Genomic DNA, 19,256 nt, shown 5'->3' with positions numbered 1-19,256 from the left:
TACATTCCTGCCTCCCAATGATCACAAAAAACTTCTAAATATTTTGTGATTCTGTTTGCCTTTTAAAAACTGTGGCAAAACATTCATAGTATAAAATGTATTGCTTTACCCATTTTAAGTATACAGTTCAGTGGCATTAAGTCCATTTACTTTTCCACTGGATAAAAACATGGGGAGACTTGGAGTCGTTCAGAAATATATTTTTAGTAAGAAGTCCAACACCACAAATTAGTTGATGAAATAGGAATACAGCTACATTAATCTAACAGCTATTTCATTTTGATTTATATCATAATTTACTATTCATTTGCTGTTCATTTAACCAGTATTTGTTAATCTCCTGTCAGTCTACCTTAGTAAAAGGGAAAAAGGGAAAAGTCCTTCCACCCATGGAGGGACCTCCCTTAGACTTGCGTGTAGGGAGTCATACAAGAAGACAACCAATTATCACATGTTCCAGAAATATCTAGAATGTAGAAAACTGGACTATAAAATGGAAGCCTAGAGGAAGGTTTGCGCAGGCTTTCCTGGCCAGGCAGAGCTGAGCAGAGCTGGTTTTCCTCTAACATAAAGGATGAGGAGACATTCACCAACTAGGGAGGCCAAAGGAGGGTTGGCTATTTATGCTAAGGAAACAGCATGTACCAAGGTGTGGCTTTTGTGAGCCGCCTGGTGTCTGCAGGGAGTGACAGTGGGCTTGCAGTGGTGGAAGACAGGTGTTTCTGGAGAAGAATGCTGAGATGACGTTTAGAGCGCCGAGGGGGACCATTATGAAGGGCCTGATGAGCAGATGATACAGGTGTTTCTAAAATGTGGCCTTAGTCTGAGATGTTTGTAGTTGGCAGGGGAGAGCCAATTTGGGAAATGTTCAATTAAAACAAGGTTTTTGTTTTTTGTTGTAGGACTTCTTAAAGCCTCACTTTACTAGATGGATTCTGACTTTCCTAGGGTAAAAAATGACATGGCCTGATTCCTAAAATGCATTTGGTGCAGAACAATTGACCTCTCCCCAGCCCCTCACTGGGAAATGCTGCTGTAGGCCTTGGTGGCCCATTAGAACGCATTCACCTCGCTTTCTCTGTAAGGTTATGGATCCTTTATATATTGAAAATTTCCCAAAACCAGTGACTAAATTAAGGATCCTTAGTGTCAAACAACTTTTGTTTGACTTAGTATATATTTTAATGTGATTAAAATTTACTTTGTAAATATGGCAGAGACCCTTATTCATTTTATTTATTGTGATAAGCTGTCATTAAAATATATCTCAGTTGAGTTTCTTGTTTTGTTGTTTTTGAGACATGAATTGATTAGAATGGAATGTTTTCAACATTAAAGGGGTTTTGGAATTTATGGTTAGAAACTCCTTGTTAACTTAGACATAGCTCAATAGTTGAACAAATAATTTATTTAACCAATATAAAAAGAATACATTCTCTGTGTTGGGATTATGGATAATTAATTTTCTTTATGCTTATTTGGAATTTCTATATTTTCTACAATGAATATTTACTGTTATGTATTAAGAAAACATACTAATAAAAACATTAAGCTGTAATAAAAATGAGAAAATAAAAAAGATTGTTTCTGAAATGTTGCCATTTAAATGATGTTACTAGATGTATATTTTTTTCTGGTCAAAGGAAATTTACAATCAATATATTACTCATTTTTCTCTTCTTTATCACATAGAGCTTTGCTTACTGCTGTACCTTCTTACCCTATTGGTAAAAGAAAAAACTGAAAGAGTTCATCATCACCAAACAATTATTATATGAAATGTTAAAGGGACTTATTTAATAAAAAGAAGAAGAGCAAAACGATGAACAATAAAATGTCAATATACACTCATCTATCAACAACTGAATCTAAAAAACAAACAAAGCAAACAAAAAGAACAGAGACAGTATCGTGGATACAGAGAGCGTTTTGATGGTTGCCATACAGGAGGGTATGTGGGGGGAATGGGTGAAGAGGTGAGGGGATTAAGAAGTGCAAATATGTAGTTAGAGAATAGCCATGAGAATGTGGAGCATAGTATAGGAAATGGAGCAGCCAAAGAACGTACACACATGACCCATGGACATGAACAATGGTGTGGGGACTGCCTGAGGGAGTAGAGGGGGGCAAAGGGGGAAAAACTGAGGCAACTCTAACAGCATAGTCAATAAAATATAATTTAAATAAAAGAAAGAAAAACATTTTTCATTTTTATTATCAAATCATAACATATTTCTTGTAAATCACTAAATATTTTAGCATTTAAAGGATTCAGAATTTGACTAGCTCTTTGAAAGAAATCACCTTGAATATAGGAAATAATAAGTAAAAGCTACATCGAGTATAATTTTAGAATTTTATTATAGTACTTGAATTCAGGGTCTCCTTTTGCTTGTACTCTACTATTATCAGGAAATATTCAAAACAGTGCTAAAGTGTATTTTTTTTCAACACTGAATGAATGGGCTTGAGGTCTATATTTTCATCCACATATTATCTTATCCTATGACTCTCTTCCATTTTATTGTTGTGCAGTGCTGGAAAAATCATTACATTCTAGACAATCAGCATTTAAGTAATTTCATTCATTCTAGTTCTGCCATCTTGAGTGAGACAAAATTCATTCTCTGTTCAATACACTATTAAATATTTGGAATTATAGAATTTGATCTAGAAGAAACTTTAGTTATCAGGTGAACTCCTGTTTTATAGACAACAGAACAGTGATGCATGAAGATAAAATTGACCTAAGGTCACATTCTCAGGTGGTGGCAGTACTGGTACCAGAAACCCAACATCTCCAAGAGAGGCTGGGCCATCCTCTCGTACGTTGTGGCCACTAGAGCAGACTGAACAAGACGTTAGACTTGAATGGAAAGCAGACCTACAGAGATGTTCTGCCTTCCCCATTTGTCCATTTGGGATCTTGGGTGAAAGTATTTTCAAGCCTTGGTTTTTGTCTGTAAAATATAATAATACTTACCTCATCACGGTGATTGTAAGGATTAAATGAGATCAGGACTAAATTATTTATAACAATGCCTGGCATATAATACACATTCCAAAAATGTTTGTTATTATTTTTTTCAGTTTTATTGAGATATAATTGATACACAGCGCTGCATAAGTTTAAGGTATACAACATAATGGTTGCTATTATTTCCAAATTAATTTTTCCCTTCTAAGGAAAAGCATCCCTCTTTCCTCTCACTTTTTCTTATATATTTTAGAAATTTTATACCATCTCAATCATCCTCTCTGACACATATTTTTCTTAAAATATGATTGGGGCTTAAAACAAATACAGTTTATTTAGTTTAAAGACAGACCATGATGTTGCTGTGTTCAAGCTATTGGCAATGATTGTATTTTAGAACAACAAAAAAATTGTAACATAAATTTTTTTATGGAATAATTTACATTTTCCAATGTCCTTTTCTTTCTTTCTCTACTTTCATTTTTCTTTTTCTTGTTCCCATAAGTCTCATAAAGGAAACAAACACAGTCATTCTATGGTGGAAAAGAAAAAAGAAAAACATAAAGCCACAAGAAACACTTGTTAAATTCCTTTAGGCCTACTGATCTGTGACCATTAGCTATGATTTTATGTCTGGCTGCCTGTGCATCTCATTACACATATACCACCTTCAGTGTCAAGTGTCAATATTTTGTTTTGTTGGTGGTAAGTACTAGTTGTAACTATATCCCCCAATTATAGCAGTTTTAGATGAATATGAGAAATGGTTAAGTAATAATGGTTATTCCTTCTAAAACTTCCAAGTAGAGTTTCATCTCAGGATAACAATTTAGTGTAGGTATTACTTCCAGAGGGTTGTTTGGAGTAGATTGTAATTCTTCTATCTTTCCAATTGACTCCAGATCATAGAGCTGGCCTTTGAATTTGCCGCAGAAGTTGAAGATCATTCCTATTTGATAAACCATGTAAATGGAGTCTACATTGCTTCCTCCAATTATAGGGGCTGAAATTCTAGTTAATCCTTCTCATCACGTACAGAATGGTTATTTCATGCCAGGCCTCTCTGGGAAGCGGGACTTCCAAGTGGAGGAAGGGTCCACAGCCTGGGCTGCTTCTGGAAGTAACTCAGAGACTTGCTTGAAAGAATCCCACTTCATAGTCATCGCTACTAGAGGTTCTGTTTGCAACAATCTTGAACTACCATAGGTGATGTGGGTGAATATTCTCCATGCTTGTTGTAACATTATTCTTATTTTTAGAAACAACTTGATGGTAGTAGTTGAGAACTGCACTAAAATGGTTGGAGAGGAAATTCTGTTTCTGGTTACTTAATTGTGCAACATCTGGTAAGTCACCTGACCTTTATGCTCCTGTTCTTTTTGAAACCATAATGTTTGAAATTGCTCTTATTTCAATATTGTCACAGTATTTTCATTCTGCCTTACTTAGACTGATCATTGATGGCTATTCCTGCCAAATTTATAAATTGATTACCTGGCTTGTTTCTTCTTAACCTGTGCAATATCATGAAGGCTTTGTAACTCTATGAAGGCAGCATGGCCTAGTCTTGAAATCTATGAATGGTTGGAGCAAAGTGCCTGGGTTTGAACACTATTTTATCACTTAAGAAATCTGTGTGATCTTGCAATTGTTTACCCTTGGCTAGGTAAAAGAGATTAAAGACACCAGTTGTCTCATACTATTGTATGAAGATTAAGTTAGTGAATATATGTAAAGTGCTTACAAGAGTGTTTGGCACACTCAAACAGTAGCCATTGTTATTTTCAGTGGTAGTGCCCCTCAGAGACACATGAGATAGTAGATGAGAAAGGGGCTCTAAGTGTTGACACTTTCTTTTACAGTCACTTTAGCAACTAGATAGAGAACTCTTTGGGGCCAGGAGCTGTGTGACGTGTAGGAGCCACGTGGCATGCAGTACATTCGGCCATAGGAGATGGGTGCACAGGTATTTCCTAAATAGATCAAAGAAAAATACCTAACCTTCTTTTTAAAATATTTTTGCTAAAAAACTGAACATTTTGCTAAATGTTTGAATTAATAATTTAAAATTCATTATTTTTTTCCTTGATCTTCTAAAAGTGCTTTTACTGATGGCCCCTACATTCTGTCTTACTTTGACTAATCATTATGGCTCTTCCTGCCAAATTTCAGAAGTGATCATCTGGCTTGTCTGCCCTTAATATGAAATCTCACAAAGGCTTTGTGACTATGCAGTGAGTTGTAGCTGTGCTTCTAAGACTCAGCTCATCAATATTGTCTGTACAGTATAAGATTATGTGGATATAACGTGGTAAGCAAGAATCATGGAATAATGGAAAGAGCATGTGCTGCTGATGAAGAAAAGCTGATTTCTGAGAGCTGGTGTGAATTTGTTGTTGCTTTTGAGTTGTGGAATCTGAAGGTTAAAATGGCGGTATTGATACTTGGGTCAGTCACATAGTTGGGGGCTGATTACATATGATAATATATCTGAAGCACTTGCTATTATGAGACAAGGACTGGCCCTGGAGCAGGCCTGCCTCAGGCCGGCCTGTAGTGCGTGGGCCCCTAGTGTGTGGGTTCATGACTTCATGCAGGAAAGGTTTTGCAATGAAAGTTCAGGTGATTTTGACAGTATATTTATTGAAGCTGGGGGCAGTAAAATAGGGAAGGGCTGAGGATAGAAAAAGCAACAGAGGGTTAGCCTCGGATGAGCTGCCACTGCCTATTGCTCTGCTGGTTGCAAGTCTTGCGGGGTCCCTTAGAGTTCAGGAGGTGCACGCCTGTGGGGGATGGAGAGCTGAAAAGGGAAAGACGTGGGCGGAGTGTGCAGCGGGTCCTTCATCTTAGGGGTTTTGAAGGCTGAGAGTTTAGGGGAGGTCTTAGGGAAGGGTATTCATCAGCTTTTCCAGGTGTATCCTTTCAGGGTTGTGGTCAGCACTGATTGGTCAGCATCAAGGCAGGTGGTGTTATTCATTGCAGCTGGTCCTGGTGTTGTCCACCTGGTTTTGCTGCTTTTCTGGACCTGGAGCTGAAATACATCTAAGGCCTGGATGTTATCTCTAAGGAGGAAAGGTCGGGGGTATAAACCACATGGCCAGAAATATGCCGGGGGAGGAAAGGTCATCCTGGGAATGAGTACTAGTGCCTGTTTCCTCTGTTGCTAGATACCCGGGGCTTTCTGCCCTGGTGACCTTCTGTTTCTGGCTGTAAGTTGCTTGGCCAGTTTGGCTATCTGTCTCAGTTTCCCCATTCCACTTGCCAAGGTATTTTTCTAGCTTCTAACTACCTTGCCTCACTACGTCAGTACCTGGCATACAGTAGACACATTAAATATTAATTCCTTCCCCTTCATTAGATAATCTGATGTCACCCAAACTGGCTTTGCCAATGATAGAGCACTCATTTGTTTACATTTGTCCTGGGTTACTAAGCAGTTTTTGTTGCAGAGGGAAGCTTTTGTTTTTTAGCCAGCAGGTGGCAACCAAATTAAAGCTAAAAAGTTCTCGTTAAGATAACCTTTTCATATCAAAACCTGATGGAAATGACAGGTGGGGGGAAAAACATCTGTGGGTCTGAAGGAGAGTGGCTCCGGCTAAGGCATTTCTGACACTGGGCTCCAGATACAGGTCAATTTCCTTCAGGCTGCTTTTGCTTTTTACCAGGACATCATGCAACACTGTGTTTAAAATAATGAATCTGCTCTCTTGATTTGGCATTTTAAAAAGCAGAGTAAAAAGTAAAGTCATCAGTTAATAACATAGAATGGTTATAAAAATAATATTTGTTTATTTTTAACCTGTTTTTATGTGATTTTTTCCGGGGGGGGATTGCCTACTTTGGATTTGTGCATGGTTTTTAAACAAAACATACCTTCTGACTTAAACAACTTAAAGTATAAGCAGGACAGAGTTCTTTATAAACCCAAGTCTTTGAGTTTTAATTTTGTTTTGTTTTTCAACCTGTAAAGTGGGGATAACACTACATATTGTTGTAAGGATTAAGTAGGTAATGTATGAAAGGCACCTAGTATGGTGCATGGTGCACAGTAAGCAAACATAATAAAATGTTACTATTTAGAGGATTTATTACTGCTAACCTTTCCAATAATATCATTACACTAATATTGACATTATTATCATAGAATCACAAAAGGCGGAAAAATTTGAGGGCCCATGTGATCTAATCCTTTCATTTATGGTGAGGAAACTGAGGCATAGAAAAGTTACCTTACACAATGTCACGGTGCTAATTAGCATCAACATTAGTTCTACACACCAGATCTCCTGAAGCCACTATCCTTTTTATTGCCCATATCTCTGGATTAATCATTAGCCTTGGCTGGAGGTGGATGGCTCTTGAGGACTGCCCACCCCTTTTTTTGGGACTGTGGGCAGGGCAGTGGATGTGGCAGGTGTGTGATGACTGCCTCGATGAGAGATGTCAGGATAAAACCACAGTCACATGATATATGCTGCCGCCCTGAGACAGAGTCAACTCTAAACAGTTCATCCCTGACACTAGCTTTCCTTTCTCAAGCAAGTCCCTGCTACATCACTTTTCTCTCTACAGGAAGACCATACCTATGAGCCATTATGCTTGACATACGTTTAGCATCCTGTGATTATCAGGAATGGCTAACTGTGTTCCAGGAAAAACGAATTAGTGCCTCTCAATTACTGAAGCTACTATCTTTAAGCTCCTGTTAATGACTTTTGGTTTCCTATAAAAGGCCTTTCAAAGAATAGGAGGTTAGAGAAGCAAATATTTTCCCCCTGTTTAACTTGCTGACTGCCACTCTTGGCCATCCAGTATCTCTAGAGGTCAGCGATTTTTGGACACCGTAACATCAGTAGTCAGTGACTATCACCGTAATATCTACCTAACTTGCCAATGTGCCCAGTGTGGTCTATCACACTGCCAGGGAAAATTTACTCACTGATATATCCGGGGCTTATTCTGGAGCTGAAAGAGCATAGAGGTTCCCATGTGCATGGCATTTTACATATCAGAACGCTCAGCAGGACCTCCCTGGGCCATCACATCCCAAATGACTGCAATGGTTTCTGCTTCCTATTTTATTCCAGGACTTACACCTGGCAAAGATAGTTCTGTTGTCTGACTCCCAAATTTACAATACTTATTTTGTCAATTTTTGCCTCCTTTTCTTTTTTCCTTCCTCAATATTATGATTATTATGGGTGCTAAGAGGACTTCTAATGTTTCTTTTTATTCCTGATGAACCCTTTCTGTTGCTCAGCTATTATCAATCAGGCCCTTCTAGAATATGTGTACTTTGGTCATCTCAATTCTGTTTGGAATTGTTTAAAACCCCGCCAAAACAAAGGATTTAAAGCTGGAAGCAAGGGGCTTGCACACTCTTCCATGCATTTGAGTGTATCCTGTAGTGTTCTTGTTTCTCCTTTTCTGACACTTCTGTTCCCATTTCAGGGTTTCTCCTTACTCAGGTCTTGGTTAAATGGTTAGGGCTTGAATTTCCCACATATTCTGGTACTATTCACATCCAAAGTTACACCAGGACCACAGGGGAGCAATTAAGAGGACATCTGAAATTCAAGGGGGAGGTTTCAGGTGTAAGGAGAAGAGAGATTTGGGTGGGTAGCATACAGTTGCCTTCTTAGAGGTGCTCAACTCCTACCAAGGGATCACTGTCCTTGACCTCTGCCAACCTGAGGAGAGGATCCTGATTACAGGACTGTTTCTAGGCCAGGTACATGAGGCAAGAACACATGAAGGATTTCTCCAGCTGTGGAAAAATTTCAAGTAGCAAAGTTAATAATGACTCTAATGTCTAGGATTTATATAGCAAAAGTCTTTTAAAATTAGATACTTGTAATTTATAATTAGGCTTAATTATAGTTGTTGATTAGTGATGCCAGTTGTAGTTTATTGCCATCCTGTAGGGAATTATGGACTTTGTGTTCTTCACTTGATGCATTTTTATCATGTATTCTGAAGCTCAGTAAGATAAAGACAGGTTGGGACTATTGACAAATTAGTTAATTCTAGTGTGAAAGTGATTCTGGTTTCTTTAGGGAAGGGGAGATCAAAGAAGAGAGTGAAATGATTATTTTTTCCTTCCTGTTTCAGAATGCATAGTTGATGTTGCTTTTTCTTCACAGGTGATATAGGGTTGTATTAACAACGACACATTCAGAAGAATAGCTTATTCTTACCACAGACTTCCAGCATTTATTTTATCAGCTATAAAACGAGTGTAGCAGGGACCCAAATCTGCTGCATTTCTCTCTATTATGCTGTTCTCAGGGTTGGATGACTTGTCTACCCACTTCTGTGGGGAAGCAGGACTCTTGAGGCTTGTACTTGTGTCCTTGTTCAGATCACTTGCTTTTACATGGCTACTTTGGCATATTTTCAACAAATATTACTAAGTGACTATGTTCAGACATTCCTTAAGAGTATACAGGTGGTTAGAACTTTCTGCTCTGAAGAAACATATAATCTCAGGGATTCCTCATGTGTGTAGGGGCAGGGCTGGGGGGTGACAGTTGTCAGAAATACAAATAAATTCAGTATAACACGATGAGTGGTAGAGTGACTGACCAGACATATTCTATGGGAACATGTTATAGGTGAAGTTATCACACATTTAAGTGCTGCTCATGCTTCAGTAATTGGATGTTCCTAGAGATGTCCAAAGGAAATCTAAGTTAAAACATAGTTGTTCCCTGTGAGAAATAAGGGCTTTCACTTAATGCCTGGCTGTGTATGCATCTTAGTGGTATATGTGTAACAAAAATACCTAAAAGAACATCCTCAAATTCCTCCTATAGTGGAACAGGGAGCAGAGAGAGAAGGAAAATAAGCAAATAGGCAAGTGCTTTGCTCTATAGCTGGCTTTTATGTGGGAGTTTAGTTCTTGGAACCAAGTATCAGCTCAGTATAAGAGTTGGTCACTTTGGAACAATCCTTTGTTTTGAACCCAGAATAAATTATAATAAGGTTTCAATGACTATATTATAATTTTAACTTATACAAACTCTGAGAAGTATTCATAGCTTAATTTTTCCCTTGAAAGAATAAGGCTACCTCATTACAGAGAAAATGTGAAGCACACTTGTATGATTAAAATATGGCTCCATGGTGTTTCTTTTGTCAAATTAAAATAAATTTGAGGGTCTCTTGTCTACCTATTTAATTGAAAGTCTTAATAGTGTTCAGAGTACTGTAGCTCTAGTACTGTGCATCATTGCTAGTAATTTGTGCTTCAGATTTGTATTAATGATACAACAAAGCTCAAAACCACTCAAAACAAATCTGCTTGGGATTGGGACTCCTAACCGAACTATAATTTTTTTAAAAAATAGATGCTATGAGCAGCCTGCCTTAGTAAAAAGAATGGATGATTGTTATAAAATCAGGAGACCTGGGTTCAAATATGAGTCCTGCTGGTTCTTTCTCTCATAAATTGCTTAATATTTCTGACTAATCTTTTAGTTTCCTCATTTGTCAAATTGAGGCAAAAAAGTGAAGATTAATTAAGATAGAGAAATGAAATAGCAAAGAACAGCATGTAATTGGCATTTAATGAATGCAAATATATATATAGATAAATATATATATTTTATATATATTTCAACTGGGAATCCAAGGATTGGGGGCCACTGGCTTATTGCAAATTATTATTTTAGTCTTATTCATCAATTTATTACCACCAACGAATGCAGTGCCTGGCTCTAGTAGGTGCATGGCACAAGTATTTACTGAATGAATCACTGGTGAATAACTAAGAACACATCCTCCTAGAACAATAAAGAAATAAACTGACAATACTTGTGCCATGAGTGATATCTTGGGCCAATTTAGTGACCATCACATTAATCCAGGAAATGGACAGTGAAGCGAGAATTTCCAAACTATCAAAAACTAGTTAGGAATTGTCTTTTATTTGTTAATTTAGTTTGCAGTCTCAATTAATGGGACAGGTAAGTGGCTTTGGTGTTGTGAATGAATGACTGTTTTTATCTGAAATCTGTCAGGTTACCATAAGTTCATTGCTTGTTGTGGAACAAAAATTGAAAAGGAAGTAGCAGTGTCCTTGCTAAATGATCCAGAGCATGTCAGATGATTTGTAAGATTGCCCCGGGCATTTATGTGCACACCTGGAAAACACGGAATCTTGTCCTAACAAAACCGGCTCAGTGAAAATCCTGAGATGTGGGTCACCCAATGAACAATCACAGAGGCTTCTCAGGAGCCCCCAAACCAAGCCATGAACATGATGGGTATGGGGGCGACATGCAAAGTCTGGAAGAATCTAGCCCTGGGCAGGTTCCCGTTAAGCCATGCCCATTACAGGGACTTCTGGGCCTCTCTGAAAGGCCCTTGAGCCTTCTTAATATTAAAGAAGGATAAATAGAGTAGAGGTGTTCACATTTAAAATGCAGACATTGCATTTAAAATTAGTTGTTTGTAAGAGAGATGAGGAGGCAAGTAACTACAGCATCTAACTCAACCTTTGTGTTTCCACGAAGAGACTGACAAGTGGGTCCATTCCTGGAAGAACTAGCTACCCTTGTTTTGTGATTCCACTTACCTTTGCAGTCTTCTATCCCCCTACCCAGCTCATTTAGACCATTGCCATCTTTCGGTAACATTACCGTTTTCCAATAACATGTTTTCAGTAATATGTCTGATAACTTGATTGCTATTTTTGGTAACATATTATTTGGATTGAGACAGTGCTAAGCACATAGCAGTTAAATAACAATTACTGACTGAATAAATGATGATCAGTATCATTGATTAAAAACTAGATATATCTGGCAAATCTTTAAAGAACCAAACTTGGGACTTTTTTGTGAGATTGAAATAAAGTGGTTCTGTTTTACTCTATTTCTATGTTTCATTGATTCTAAGTTGTGTATTAGTTTCATTCTGGGATGCAACTTACCATCGATGGTGTTCATAATTTATTAGCTGTATTTTTTCTTGACCAGTGGTTTACAAAACAATGAACGCTAAGTCTAACAAGAGATATGTTTCATAGATTTGGTATAATATAATAGGACTGAACTCACCTTAATATGCATATGCAGATTTATACCCATGAAAGAATAATGGGAAATGTATGGATTTTAGATCAAAGGAATTCTATTGTGAATCCTGGCTCTCTCTTTATTTTTTTCTTTTCAGTCTGAGCATAGAGCTGGCCCTGGCATTAATTTATCTTGGAGTTGTAGTATTCCCATCTGTATGATGGGCATAAAACATTCTTATTAGGGTTCTGCTATATAGACATTCAATGAACAAATTCAGTGAATGCTTCTTCCTTTTCTCTACCACCTCCAACAGCTTCATTGTACCTTAGAAGAGCTCTGTCTGGTAGAAACATGTAATTTCCATTTTAGAGGTTCAGAAGCAGAGGTTTAGCATCGTGAATGAGTTAAGAGAGAGCTCTGTGAAGTCTCTGATTTTCCACATTTCCCCGTGTTCCATTAGGCTTTCTCACAAGTAACTATTGACATAGGAGAGAGCTTAGCTCCTTTTTTGTTGATGAATTTCCTTCGGCAGCCTGTGTTACAGTTTTGCACAATACCTTCACAACAATATCACACACTACATCCTTTTTGGAAAGGATTTTACCTCTTGCCCTCATCCTGTAAACAAGGATGGGCCTCTATTTAAAGAAGAGGAAAAGGAAGAGGGAAAAGGATATTATATCACCTGGCCTAGCATTTTTGGGAGCAGATGTTTTCCTCGTTTCATTGTTCACAGAAAATTGGTTCAAGATGGTACAAACCAAATGTTCAGAAACACTATGATTCATAAATCAATTCATACTATTCTTCTGTTTGTATAGAACAAAACTATGTGGATGGATTGAAGTTAAAGATTAATAGTGAAACCTCAGGGCTTGATGCAAAACCAAAAGAAACTTATCAGTCCTGCACTATGATAGACCAATAAACAGTAGATATTAGACCTCCAGGACTTAAACATCTAGAGTAGAATCACTGGTAGGTGCTGCAGAAAATTGCTTTTATATTTCTCAGTTTAGCCTGAAAAATTTCAATTACAAGATTTTTTTTTTTTTAATAGCCTCAGCACTTCTTTTTTCTATTTGGTAATGACATTTTTAAATTAGGTTACAAATGGATCAAATAACAAGGAAATAAACAGATTTCAGTAATAAAATATCATGAAACTTAAATGAAGAGGATATGAGTACCTGTTGTTTGAAAGGTAGTTAGGTTTCTTAGTGAGCCCAGACTCGGCCAAGGGCTAGATGTATGATAGTGGACTAATTTATATGCCTGTAGATAAGATGGGGATTGAAGGAGAAAATATTTTAAAGAGCCTAGTCTGAAACTTGATAGGTGCTCAGTAAATTCACCTTTCCCATCTTTGTTCTTTCCTTCCTTTTTAATGCTTCATCGTTGATTAAAAACTTTTGTCATCTGAAACAGTTTTGAAGTTTAATGGATCTAAGTAGACTCCCAGTGTGGAAATTAAACATCTCTCAGGAATGGGTAAATGCTCATCCATGAGGCAGACACGGGAGAAAACCCTTTGGGAGAACTAGCTCTCAAAGGGAAAGCTGACTAGAGATCCAAAAAATGAAGATAAAGCTTTCAACACATTTTCCTTACCTATTGGCTGTTCTACTCAGCCCTTTCCAAGTACTTACAGAGCACATTGCCTCAAGCCTTCCCACTGTGGGACCTTATCAAACAGCCTGTTCTCAAAGCATTTTTGCTTAAAACATTTGTTAGGCATCTGCACTTACCTAGGTTAGAACTCATAAGGTAATTCTGAACTCCTCCTTCTTCCATTCTCACTGGTACACGTCTGTCAGGTCCCAAAGAATCTATTGCCACAAGGTGTCTGTGCATTGCCCCCGCATGCGCAGCAGGGATTGGGAGAGGAGACAAAGAGTGAACAGGTCTTCCACTGCTGGGCAGCACCCTTCTAACTGACGAGCTCTGCTGTAATCACCTCCCCATGGATTGCTCTTCTCTATCTTGTTCCTCCTATTTATGCTATTTACAGCCGCCATAGAAAGTAGAGCCGTTTATATTATTGTCTTGCTCAGTAACCTTTCATTATTCCCCACTGCTTAGGAAATGCAAAACAAATACTTGCAAGGCACTCGAAGGCCTTGAACACCTGGCCATGAGTTTATATATTTTTATGTTGGGTCTCCCTGTCTGGCTTCCCTTCCCCATCTTGTATTCTTTACAGCACATTGGCCAGTTGAAGCAGTCAGCTGGAATTTACTTTAGCTTCTCTTGTTCTCTCTCCTGGGGTAAGCCCTGCTCAACCCACCCTAATTCAAGACCTAATGGGTTGTTATTAGTTGATATGTGTTTACTAGAAATTTCTCTAACTATAGAATAATAAACGTTTAAAATGGAAAGCTCAGGAAAAAAAATTAATCATACATATCCATTAATTGTGCCCTCTTCCCTAAAACCTGAATAGATCTGGGAATTGTCTACTGCATTTTAGTTGTTTCCCTCAGCATCCAATCATTCAATTTTGCATTTGTTATATAATGCCAATGTTATAAATACTGACAGCCTCTGACTTTTGATAAACTCTTGGAGCCTGGGTTGTATCTCACTCCTGTATCCCTACCTCAGGTTATCTATTTGAAGTGAGCCAGTGGCTGCAAGCTTACACCACACATGATATAAGTGGTGAAATTATGGAGATTTTTAGAAGCCGGTCTACTAGTCTCCCTGGGAGTGCTCCAGTAGACTGCTTCTGGTGCCTGGGACCTGCTCTTGGGACATTTGAGGAGTCTCCATCAGGCTCATTTTGTGCCTCTAGTCCACATTGATGTCGCAGAATGTTTTCACTGGACAGAAACCTTTGAAAAAGTCTTTTTTTTTTAAAGAAAAAAAATACATGTTTGATGGTGGCTCTAAGTTTCTTTTTATAGTCCTCTACTAGTGAATGCTCATAATAGACTGCATGGAATACAGTAAAGGCAGTCTTTCTCTCTCTTTTTTAAAAAATATTTTATTTATTTATTTTTAGAGAGATGGGAAGGAGGGCGAAAAACACTGATGTGAGAAAGACATTGATTGGTTGCCTCTGTAGGCTGCCTAACTGGGGACCAAACCTGCAACCCAAGCCTGTGCTCTGATCTTGAATTGAACTGGCAACTTTTCGCTTTGAGGGACAATACCCAACCAACTGAGCCACATTGGTTATGGCAAGGCAGTCTCTTTTGATAGAAATCAAATCCTAGAAGTCTCTGCTCATTCCTCTTTGTTTTCTGCTGCAAGGGATTCCAATCTTCTGGCATCTCTGGACTGCACTGGAAGAAGAAGAGTTGTTTCGGGCCACACATTAAATACACAAACACGAATGAAAACTTATGAGAAAAAAAAAAGGTTGTAAGAAAACTTATGATTTTGTGTTGGGCGGCATTCATAGCCTTCCTGGGCCACATGTGGCCTGTGGGCCGCAAGTTGGACGTCCCTGCGTGTAAAGGATGTATTCATTATCTTTGCAAGGAAAGACAAATGTTACTTTAAAGAGGGACATACTGGCCATAAGAAGAATTCTGATTGTCTAATTTTTGTGACCAAAAATACGGCTCTACTGCCTTGATTTGAATTATTTATAATTGATAATAATGAAATTTCCCCGAACATCACAGAGTATGATTTAAACTCAAATACTGGGAAGGTTATATCACCTTCTGGAAAATTTTTTAAAAAATCTTCTGTTTAAGAGGAATAGGCAACGTGATAAAATGTGTATGTGGGAACTCTGACAGAGGAATCTACCTTTGTCCCACCAAGGTACTTTGTCTTCCTGCTTTTCTTCTCTCGCACGCCAATTTGTAATAAAAGCTGTTCTTTATGGAGATATCCAGTCTACGGTGTTTGTAGGCATTGATGTGTGGATCAAATGTATTGCGACACGCTTAGAAGGATGATGACTGGAAGGCATTTTATTATGTTTATTGTTATGTATTAATCCTTACCAGCAGAAATTTGGCATGTCTGATATTAAACATACAATTTCATTATTGGGAAAGGAAAAATATAGATCTCACATATTTTTAAAGAAAAATACAAAAATGAAATATAGTTAGTGGAAAGACAAGTTGATAGAAAATAATATATTTTCTATTCTATGTAGTGGAATTCAATTTTTTTCACTATTTGGGTTATAGAGAACTTTATGAATTTTTTTTTTTTGGTGGGGGGCAGGATAGAAATTTTGAAGATGTTGTTTAGGAGTGATTCCTAAGAGCCGGACACCAGGCCTTACAGTAAGCATTTAGACTGAGCCAGGGACTGTGTGTTGAGGCAGTCTCTGTGCTTGAGCATTTATACTGCAAGAAGATGTTCTGGTGCCAGGATATGATGTTTCTCTCAAACCTTAGAGTCCTGGCTCTGTAAACATCTGGCTGACCAGCTGTTGCATAACCTTTTCCCCTTAGCATCTGTGTCTGTTAAAAAAAAAAAAGTCCTTTGGACTAGATTTAAACTTGGATAGGACAACCTCAACCCTATAATTTTGAGTCTGTTTTAAAATTTCAGAAGGCCAAGATCCTCATGATTATAGCCATGTTCTTTGAGCCTTTGTAACAAAATAGCTAGCTGAATTATTAAGTAGAATTAAGGCAAATAACGCTTTTAGACAATTTCAGAATATGTTTCAGGAGCACAAACAGTTCGGGACTAGGATGTTATGTAAAGAGATTTTTCTTTATCAGAGTGAGGCATGGGCAAGCCAGTCACTGTGGCTTCTTTTATTTGACAAGGAGATCAACGTCCTTTCATAATCTACTTCAGGACAAGGCTTTTGTGTTGGAGCAAATCTAAGTATTGCTACACTTCCAGATGTTTTAAGTTGAGCCTTTTTTTGTGCTTACTTCTAGAATGCCCTTCACTCTTCCTAACTTTGAATGTATAGTTGCAAGTGTTTGCAACAGGGGTCCCCTTGTATTCAGTAGTGAAGAGAAAGCCAATGAAAAGCTAGGGTCATCGCACTTCCCTGCCTTGACTAATTTCCAATATAGGCTAGTTTTGATATAAGAGGTGGATTTACCATGAAGCTAAATGAAGTTAAACTTTCAGAGCCTGGTTCTTGCAAGGCCCTTTCCAGGGCCCTGTGTATACGAAATTCCGTAAGATTAACAGTCCATAAATCTAGATCTACTTCTGCCTCATGTATTTTTATATAATTATAATGGCCAGCATACATTTATTTCTATGTGCAGAATCAATTTTAGATATGATAGTATAATAGTGTACAAGGGGAGGGTGGCATAGTATACATACGACTATACGTATGTATGTATGTACGACTACGTACAGTCGTATGTACACTATGCCACCCTCCCCTCGTAATATGATATAAAAAGAAGTTTCAAAGTACCAGAAAAGAAACTAATGTGTCTGTGCCTGTCTGAATGCAGTTAAGCTCCATAGCATTGTATTTACATCAATATTCCATTTGGTTAAACACTTTAGATTTGCTGTAGATTATTTTACCTCATTAAATATTCATGTGGATTTTTTTCATAAACAAAATAGAGTCAGTTCCAGGACAGCTGTAACCTGTAATATTTAAGAACTCAGGTTTAATGGTTACATTAATACGGGTTTACATGTGCTGGTTCTGCCACTTACTAGCTGGACCTCATATTCCTCATTTGTAAAGTAGGCGTAATTCTAATATTTATCTCTCAGTGTTACTGTGACAATTAAATGAGAGACTGTGTGTACCATGTCTAGCAAATAGTAAACACTTACATATTAGCTCTTATTATTTACTGGTAGTAAACTCTCTAACTGTTTAACTATAAAAAAAGATCTTTACTAGGTATTTGCCAGAAAGCTGAAATTAGCCTCTGGCAATAGCAGTTGTAAATTACCCATGTATGGACAGTATTTTCTCCCTGGAGGAACAGTTAAAAAAAAAAAAACTGATAATAATGCAGAATTTTTAGAGCTGTAGGGAAGGAGGGAAAGGTTTTTTCCTTATTGCTCCAAAGGCAGAATTAGTAACAATGATCCAAGTTCCAAGGGAGTAAGCTTAGATTCGGTACATGGAATAATTTTCAGTCACAGCTTCTCAGTATAGAATTGGCTTGCTTGCAAGCTTACAAAAATTATTCATAAAAAGGTAGAGGATACTAGAACACTCCCTCTTCATTGGTCAGTGCTACTGTTTAAATCTAGGTTTTATCACCTATGTAAAACTTTAACTTCACAGTTGATGATTAATTTATTCAAGTTCTTGGTATATTATTGTAAATTGAGTTTAACTTTGCCAGTTGAAAGGTCGGCTCTCACGTGGCCTCGTGTCACCATACAGGCTCTCAGTCATCTTACAGTTTGAGTGTACACATTCTTCTTAGTCAATTCAATTTAAAGTGGCAGAAACCAATTAAGAATAACTTTGACAACTATGTTGATTTCATTGTGGTTGTGGTGCCCTGAAAATATGATTCCTTATTACTAAATAGGTTTTAAATCAAAAGATAAAAACCGGTTAATAACCTTTTTTGATACTACTAAATTTTTCCCCCATTCTTTCTTTTCTTTTCTTTCTCTTTCTGTTTCTCCTCACCCAAGGACATGCTTATTGATTTCAGAGAGAAGGCAAGGGAGGGAGAGAGAGGGAGAAAAACATAGATGTGAGAAAGAAACATAGATCACCCATCTTGTACATGCCCTCACCAGGACAGAACCCACAACCCAGGCTTGTGCCCTGACCAGGAATCGAACCGGCCTTTCAGATTACAGGGTGATGCCCAGCCAACTGAGCCACACAGGTCAGGGCTCTCCACCCTATTTTTAATAACTTCTTTTGTATGTAAAGTACAGCTTCTTTCTTCCTCTCTATATCATCTAGCACACCCCTTTAAAGGAATGAATAAAATGAATGTTTAAACTTCTTGATGTTATTTAATGACTTTGCAAGTTGTTTCATAACAGCAAAGTGTTTGTATGTGATTAATAGCCTGGAATATTAACATCTTCAGGAACATTAGGTTGTTGGTGTTTGTTTAGAGTGGTTGCGGAAGAGAGTACTTAAAAAAAAAAGTCTCTATGAGGTAGGGTGGTGTGGTGTAACAACTCTAGCTAAATTTTGCTCGGGTGTAGTATGTAAAAAGGAAGAGCCTTTCAAGGGATCATGCTCGTAGGAATGGTGGTCATAAGGAAATTCCGAAAATTATTTTTAATCTATTTGAGCCTATATATGAAGTTGTTTACACCAAAGTACAATCCTACCAGCTGTCTGCCTGTGACAGGTAATATCC

This window comes from Pteronotus mesoamericanus, unplaced genomic scaffold (assembly GCF_021234165.1).
Source record: "Pteronotus mesoamericanus isolate MK-2021 breed Mesoamerican mustached bat unplaced genomic scaffold, CSHL_Meso_final contig_20, whole genome shotgun sequence".
NCBI lineage: Eukaryota > Metazoa > Chordata > Mammalia > Chiroptera > Mormoopidae > Pteronotus > Pteronotus mesoamericanus.
Note: the sequence above shows the minus strand (reverse complement) of the source record.